This window comes from Grus americana, chromosome 1 (genome assembly GCF_028858705.1).
Source record: "Grus americana isolate bGruAme1 chromosome 1, bGruAme1.mat, whole genome shotgun sequence".
In the NCBI taxonomy this organism is placed as follows: Eukaryota; Metazoa; Chordata; class Aves; order Gruiformes; family Gruidae; genus Grus; species Grus americana.
Genome location: NC_072852.1, coordinates 204,932,187 through 204,941,343, shown reverse-complemented (window position 1 = coordinate 204,941,343; position 9,157 = coordinate 204,932,187).

Genomic DNA, 9,157 nt, shown 5'->3' with positions numbered 1-9,157 from the left:
TATATAGAGGACATTGCTCCTAACGTTGACCAATGGGCATGTGTATGAATACTAGACAATAGTGCATCACCTGCTTTCCTGGAAACATGGAAGTCACAGAATCACAGAATGGTAGGGGTTGGAAAGGACCTCTGGAGATCATCTAGTCCAACCCCCCTGCTAAAGCAGGATCACCTACAGCAGGTGGCACAAGATGGTGCCCAGGTGGGTTTTGAACATCTCCAGAGAAGGAGACTCCACAGCCTCTCTGGGCAGCCTGTTCCGGTGCTCTGTCACCCTCAGAGTGAAGAAGTTTTTCCTCATGTTCAGATGGAACTTCCTGTGTTCCAGTTTGTGCCCGTTGCCCCTTGTCCTGTCACTGGGCACCACTGAAAAGAGTGTGGCCCTATCATCTTGACACTCGCCCTTTAGATATTTGTAAGCGTTGATCAGATCCCCCCTCAGTCTTCTCTTCTCCAGACTAAACAAACTCAGCTCTCTCGGCCTTTCCTCATATGAGAGATGTTCCAGTCCCAAAGATGTGGCTGTTGAGGAAAACAAAATGACAGTTTTGCATGTTAGGTAACAAGAAACCCAACCCTGGTATATCAAAACATGGTTGATGAAGTCTTTGCCTCTGAAAATTAGCAGGTGAGCAACTCGCAGGAGGGGGGTTTGGTGACCCAATTCCAACAACATTGCCTCTGAGGAAAGTAACATCACTGGGGTGGTTTCTGCAAGTTTCCTTGTGTCCCTTTCCTAGCAGTTCTCCAAAGGTTTTCTCCTCAGGGACCTGCAGCTTTTCTACCCCACAGCAGCGAGTTACTTCCACTGCCAGCTGTGCCCGAGGCAAGGGGAGCTGAGGTGGCCTGCCTCACCTTTCCTGAAGGGACTCCAAAAACCTGGGAGCCCTTTGCACCCCTGAAACAATCAGGCTCTACGATGATATTCACTTAAAATAGCTACATTTCTAAACAATGAAGATCAAACCAGCCAGCTGATAAACTCTTTCCCTGCTCGCTGTATTCAGGCTTGGACAGTGCAGAAAACTGCTGCATCAGACACAGGGAAGATGGGTCCTGCTCCCGCAGGCCTGGCTGCCGGCTGCCCGCTGCCTGCCCGGGCTGCTGCTGGCTCCTGCTGGCTCCTCTCCTGCCTGTGAGCCCCCGGGCCTGCCTGAGCCTCCCCGGGCTGCCACGGCTGCTGCCTCACCCAGGGCACCTCTGGCTCTCCCCCGGGCACGGCACCTGCGACCGCGCAGGGGGACATCAGATACAACTGCAAACAAAACATACGTACTGTGGCCATAAATAAAAAACGAGTGAGGTGGAGAAGTAAAACAACACGGACCGGGTGGAGAAACAGGCTTTCCCTTGTGTTGCTTTCTAACTACTCCGAAGTGCAACTTACACTTCGCAGCTCTCCCTACTTGAAGATTTTAGAGATAAGGAGTCTGCTTCCAGGAATCAGTCACCTGCAGCCTTGGTCACCAAACACGACCTGCGCCTTGCCGAGGCCCCAGCATCCCGCGCAGCGCGGGGCCACGGGGAAGGAAAGGCAAGGGCCAGGGACCGGGGCGCGACACTGGGCTGGCGAAGCCGCTTCGGGCTGCATCAGCTCTGCTGGAGGAGGAGAGGGGCTGCAACACGGGGTGCTGAGCTGTGACTTACTGCCCTTACATACAGCTTACTGACCTACACCCAAGGTGGGGTGTAACTACGCTGATCTAAGCTGTCACCCAGAGGAAACATCTGTGACTGACCTGTATCGGTCGGCACTGTGCGTGACTGCTGGGCCTGGGGCCGGCACTGACGTCTTCACTGCTGCTCCCGTGGACCATCGTGAAAGCAGGCATGGTAAGGGCTGCCACAGATGCCCAGCTCTGCATAGTGAGGAGGCAGAAGGGGAAATAAAGAATATGTGCATTGTGATAGTTCACCAAAAATGATAGCTCATCACAGGTTTTATGTTAAAAATTTGAAATAAACTGGCTCTTTTTTCTATTAGAGCTTTCTGTCCTTTCCCATGGGGATGCAGGCTCCTTGACTTTCAGATCCTCTAATCTGCAGAAGGGAACACAGACCAGTTTGGGGTCTAGACTAAGCCCTAAAATAGATCTCATCATTCATTTTCCCAGTGTCTATAGCACCATTCTACTTGGCATCATGGAATAATTAAGATTTTTCACTATTTCGGGGAAAAAAAATGTTCTGGCTTGCTATATTTTGACATTTCAGTGAGCATTTAAATGTAAAAAGACATAAATTCCTGTTGAACTAACTCAGTGTTACTGTATTATCACTGCATTGAAAACTCCCAAGAGATGAGACCCACTACCTGTGTTTGTTACCAGAAGGGGTGAAGAGGGACTTCATTATTTGGTTGCATTAAGGCACCTAACAGCTCATGATTCTCATCTGTTTGGAAAAGCAGATCTCCTGGTCTGCAAGCTTTATTGCTTGATAACCTACAATGTGGACCATAGAGCAGTTGACATGAGGAATAGTTGTGGTATAAAACAGACACCAGAGTGAACTGCGGCAGTGCAGAGCCCCTGCCGCGCTCGGCCAAGGGGAAGCAGGACACGAGCAGGGGTCTGCAGCCGCGCCGGCCGTGCCTCCCATGGAGCCATGCTGGCCGTAGCCCCCACGCTTGTAAGGAGGAGAAAATTCAGTGGTGCAAGGAAGTGGCATAGGTGTAGAGTGAGCGGGCTGCAAAGTCAGTTCAGGTCCCACTTGGGAAGGTTTTCTCATGAACTGAACATGATTCATTCCTTCAAAACCTACCTGCCTGTCTAACATGAACATTATGCTTATTAAATATGGTGAATAAGGTATTTGCACTTCCTTCTTTTAAAATTTTATTTCACATTTACAAAGCTTTTCCTGTGTAATTTGGATTAATCACTGATACAGAAAGAAAGTATTGAAGGATATTCTTGGCTGCTTTTGCAACGGTTGGCCGCTTTTCTATTGTATTTATGGCAACAGGCTCAAAAGCTGTACTAGCCTAGAGCAAGTGCCTTTGCCAAAGATCATGGTGTGCTTTTTTAATGTAAACATGCAGGGATTCATGGGAACACTGAGTGACCTCCAGAGCCGGTACAGAAAGGAGTCTTTAATTCTCTTGGAAGTACTTTGGTAATTGGAATACATCTTTCTGCCAGTATAATTGAAGAGCTGATTAGTTAGACTTAGCACGGGTGTATTTCATTTAAAATTACTGTTAATGGCTCTCTGGTGCCCTTAGAAGGGATTAGAGTCCCGTCTGAATGAAAAACATCAGCGATTTATTTTTGTTGATGGTCATTGCTTTTGTCCTCTTACAAAAAAAACACATTCAAAGGGAAATGTGTGGCGTACCTGGATTGTGGGTATTTTCAAAATGAGATTTGAAACATCTTGCTTTGCTCTGTGATGGCCACAAGCTCCATCCCCACCAGCAGACGGGGGCTGAGGAGGGGTGGTGGGCTCAGCCCTGGGTGGGCTCAGCGGGTAGATGGAGGGCATGCGGCATGTCCCAGCACAGCTCGGAGCAGGAGCCACAGGCTCCAACCAGGCTCCTCTGGGGCTCTATAGTGCAGACGAGACCATATGCTCATGGCATTGGTAGGGAAAGGTGAGCATACTCCATGAGCAGGTGAGATAGCCACGCGGTGGGAAGCCCCATGAGAAACCTTTCAGAGGACAATTCACAAACCCGGGCGGAAGAAAGATAAGAAACCTGAGCTTGATCAATCTGTACAGTGTTCCTCCAAATAAATTAACTGGTGTGCAGGATACGACTGGTTCCTAGAATGAAACAAATGCTGTTTGCAAGGACCTCACAAGAAGATAACAAAGATTAGGGTTTCAGTGTGCCTGAGCTGGGGAGCTGAGCACAAAGCACTGGAAACAGAGGCTGTGAAAGCAGTGATGACTGTGGGTCCTGAATTACCACAACAGAAGCAGGATCCCTATCCACAGGGAAAATCCACCAAAAAAACCCCCCACATATCTGGGGGCTGTGGTGGCACCCTCCATGGACATCTGAAGGAAGCAGGTAGACAGCAGAAGACCTGAGAGACACGTAGGTGCAAACAAATTGTGTTGGGCAGTGGTGATGCAAATACATCCTTATATAAATCCACAGCTTAAATAGTAATTTTAAGTTTGTTATTTCCTACTGTTGCTGTTGGTTGTCAGATTCTTATGTTTGGTCCTGAGGAAATACTTTCTTTCCTGTAATTACAACAAATTGTGCCTGCCTTAGATGGGAAAAATGGTCATTCTACGCAATGTCCCGCCTCCTCTGCTACAGGCTCGGTGTACGGTATCTCTCCAGACCCTTCCTTGAGAAATGTGCACTGAGTGTCATATGAGTGCTTCACTCAGCTCCCAGCTGTGATTTCTACCACCGTTTTGGTTTGGAATGAGTCCTTCTCGCTACCCTCCCTATCCTCTGTACTTCAGACAATGCAAAGCAAACAAGCACAATTAATTGTACCTTCAGAGCAGCGCAGAACCAAGCTCAAACAAGAGGTTCAGGTTCTGCCACCACTGAAGCCTTTCCTTAAAAATTTTTTCTCATCTTTGTTTAAATCATCCCTTGAAATGTTTCCTGACTAAATGAACTGGGAAGCCAAATGTCCAGATATCTGTAAGTGCATCAGCATGAGAAACTCAGGTGAATATCACTGGGGTTTTTTTTTAGCTAATGCAATTAGCTTTGCTGGATAGCTTTTAACCAGAAGGAAAATCAAGAAAGGTATTCCTTTATCACGATGTTATTTGTGTGCCTCCCTGATAAACAGCTCATCCCCTCAGTGCAGCAGGAACAAGCACAGCTCTTTGCTTTTCACCGTTTCCAAGGCACTCGTTCGGGTCAGTCTTCCCCTGTAGGATGCATCACATTTGAGAGAAGCAGCGGTAACACAAAACCCACCACAGCACAGAGGGGGATTTAAGACAGTGGACCTCCTCGTAGCACCGCCTCAGCCTTGGCTCGGTTTGGGGCCTTCTCCAGCACCGCAGCATCTTCGTTATTGACACACACGAAAGGAAATGATGGTGTCATCTGCATTACTGCATGGCAGGATCTCTGACACCGCTTACTGCTTTCACTTGGGTAACACAAAATAGCAGGGCTGTCTTCCCTGTGAGCAGCAGATGATTATTGAATTAACTCGGTAGTGTGTTTAAGGAGAAGTTCACCTGTGCTGTGCAGAGATGAGTCAGTCTCTGTATCAGCATCCGTGTCATTACAGAGTCTGAGATGTTACAATGAAAAAACAGCTTGTTTAAGCAGGCTGTTATTAGCTAAAGGTTAAAGCAAAGGCTTCTACCCCAAAGGGCTTAAACATCTCATTTCAAATAATGAATAACATTATTTTACTCTTTATACCCTTCCATTAACACATCTGTTAAAAAAAAACAAAACCCAAAACCATTTTGGAGCAATAGAGGTCTGCATTCAGACTGAATTTGCACATAGCATATATATATATGAAGTCATTCCACTCAGTCCAGAGGAACATCATTGCATAAATAAGTAATCGGGGACTAAATAAAGGTACCAGTCAGGTGTCCTCAACTGAATGCATATTTAAGTAGGAGCAGAGTCTTAAACTTTGACACCTTGTAGTTCTTCAGTGTCTCAAAATCTTTTTATTTTCTTCTGTATGCTAGCTGGTAATAGGAGTTGCACTTTAAAGAAATCCATGTATATTTTTGTATTGACCAAATGCCTGCCATTATTGTTTAATACTGCATGGAATGTTTTAAAACTAAATTAATTTGGAAAAAAATCATCTGTGTGTTAAATCCCAGCCCGGACAAACTGTTCATGACGTGCACATGGAGTACTGATAATGTCTCAGAGATCAATTCACAAGAACGAGGACACTGAGGAATGAAACTGAAACATCACTTTCAGGATGTACCATATTCTGTGGAAAAGTATCGTTGTTGGCACGGTTAATGCTTCTCTGAGAGCACGTTATCTGTGATTAACATTACAGTGCATCTTTAGCAAGGGGTGACATCAAAACCACTGGTCCAGACCAGAATTACCAGTGAGCCCTTAAAACAAGAGAGGAGAGAGTTGGTCTCTCCTGTGGAAGGTGACCACACCACGGCACCCAGCCCGTGTCCCTCGCCGGGGTGCGAGTCCCACTCCTTGCCCATTGCACACTATGTCAGAAGGCAGCGGGGTGGGAAGCAGGACGTGTTAAGGATGAGGAAAGGATCACCTGAGTGCTGGAGTCAGTTCCTCAAAAGCCAGAGGTGATGTTCCCTCAGCGCAGCCAAGGAAAGGTTGTGCCAGGCCAAGCCAATGACTCCTCTGTGCCTTCCCCGTGACTGGAGATTGCAAGGAGGATCGCATCCTGCACTGCACTGCATCTTACACCTCAGGAGTCAGATCTGGCAGCAGAGAACTCCAGTTCTCAGTATGGACACCGCAGTGAGCTCACAGACAACCTCTGTGAAGTCTAGGCACAAAACCTGTCTATAAAATACATATAAATAAATCATTACCCAATGTGTCGTTTGCTGTGCTAGTTGTATATCTGTACTTGGATATATTTTTTCGGATACAGAGGGGCAGCGGAGTGCCACAGCCCCTGCTCCCACATCAGCACCCGTAGCTAGTGCTGCATGCATCCACCTACTGCAGAGCGGGTCACACTTTTTAAGATTTTTTTTCCCCTTGTGTGTGTTTATGCCAGAAGATCAGGAATGTAACTTATTTTTCTGCTTTTATACATTAGCAGTTTGACAGTACCTTCTACATAAGTAAAAAAAAAAAAAAAAAAAGATGATTGGTTCATATTCTTTGAGCCTTGTAGAGAGTTTGAATTGAAAACAAAATGGAAAATACTGCTCCCCTCCCCACAGAGGTTTCAATTCAGTAAATAAGGGGTGTGTGTTGTCACTAACCTGGAGCTACCAAAGTAATCAAACTGAAATCAAACCGTGTCCTGGGCTGCATCAAAAGAAGTGTGACCAGCAGGTCGAGGGAGGTGATCCTGCCCCTCTACTCCACTCTTGTGAGACCCCACCTGGAGTACTGCATCCAGCTCTGGGGGCCCCTGAACATGGGAAGGACATGGAGCTGTTGGAGAGAGTCCAGAGGAGGGCCGCAAAGCTGATCAGAGGGCTGGAGCACCTCTCCTATGAGGACAGGCTGAGAGAGTTGGGATTGTTCAGCCTGGAGAAGAGAAGGCTCCAGGGAGATCTAATTGCGGCTTACCAGTACCTGAAGGGGCCTGCAGGAAAGATGGTGAGGGACTGTTTATGAGGGAGTGTAGTGACAGGACAAGGGGGAATGGGTTTAAGCTGAAGGAGGGTTGATTTAGATTAGATGTTAGAAAGAAATTCTTTACTGTGAGGGTGGTGAGGCACTGGAACAGGTTGCCCAGAGAAGCTGTGGATGCCCCATCCCTGGAAGTGTTCAAGGCCAGGTTGGATGGGGCTTTGGGCAACCTGGTCTAGTGGAGGGTGTCCCTGCCCATGGCAGGGGGGTTGGAACTAGATGGGCTTTGAGGTCCCTTCCAACCCAAACCATTCTATGAAATTAGCCTCCAGGCTGCTGCTCCGTAGGCCTGCGAGCACAAGTGGCTCCACCAGCCTGGTACGGGCCGCTGCCGATCCACATCCAGTTATAGCACGGTGCTGTTTTGTAGCTTTACTTTCCATCTAGTGATAACTGAAGGCTTAAAAACTTCTCATACTACTACAAAGTAAACACATCTCCAATTTATTGGACATGACACAATGTAGCTAGACAACACTTTTACAAAAATACTTGAAAGCTATTATTTTAGATGTACAAATATATAGATGCAAGTTCCTCTTCACCAGAAAATACAGAAATCTTATACAAGTCTCTTTTCTTAAAAAAATAAAAACAGTAGTAACAAACTGTAAATTATGTTCATCACGATGTTAAGTACAGAGAAATACTAACATCAGTCCAAAATGTCTCAAAGTTAAGGATTATTTGGCTTTCTACAGAATTTTCCATCAAGGATTACAAAGCCTCTATGAAGTAAGTCCTTGTGCATTACACATCCGAGTAATCCTCGGAAGAAAACGTGTTGAGGGCAGGGGAGGGAGGGAGGGGAAAATAAACGTTTTACACATATGGGAGCTGGGATGTAAAGTTTGTGTGAAATTCAGAAACTGCAAGAGATCGTGTACTGCGAGTGTCCCCAGCCTGGATTTTAACCCTTAGGTTGTGCTTTTCTCTATCTTGTAGGGGTTTTTGAATTAATGGCTGTCTTCAGGGAAGGCTTTAAGGATACTTTAGGTGAAAATCCTCCTAAAGCAATATTTTCAGAATTCCAGGTATTTGTTGTTTTGGGTTTTTTTAATGTCAGATGTTTATAACCTTGCTTTGTGAGCAGACAAATGGACACGACTGGCACTACGAAGCTTGAGAAGGGCAGCGGTTTCTGTCTCCCAGTAAGATGTAAGCTGGCTGTGGCCATGACTATAAACTGCAGGGAACAGCAAACCCACTGCCAGCACTTTTGTGTGAAATTATTGTAAGGAGTGAAATTATTGTAAGCGGTGCACAATACGACTATATTGCAAGCTGAGCTTTGGGATACAAAAGTTGCAATTAAATTTTTAAGTGAAAAGCCTTGTCATCCTCAGCTGGCCAATCCTTCATGTGTGATGATGACAGTCCAAAAAGAGGATGTTCTCATTGTTGTGCGTAATGCTGTCATGACAGACCCCACCCCACGGCCACCACAGCCCGACCCATTGGGCATTTCAAGCAATGTTAAACTTTATCAGATTCTGTCACATTTCTTCAATTAACAGTGTATCATTTCTAGCAAGGGTGTTGTACTTTGTTTATAGAATATGGTTATGTAGAACAGCAAAATCCACATTTTACTGTTACAAACATTGCTGGGATCTGGGATAATGGTTGGGAACATATTCATTGCTCTACTGAAGTCTTTGTCACTATTTTGAAAGGGCAATACCACGGTTCAGATACAACATCACCTAATATTTCTAACGAAAGGAAGGTTCCTACTTCTAACAGGCTGCCACCCACCAGTCTGACGCTTCAGTTCCTTCTCTGAAGTTGCGATCCCAGCTTTTGCTGAGCTACAGGTAAAAACACTCCACTCAAAGTGCTTCTGATTCCTGATGATGCATGAAGTGAATTATGATGGTATTTT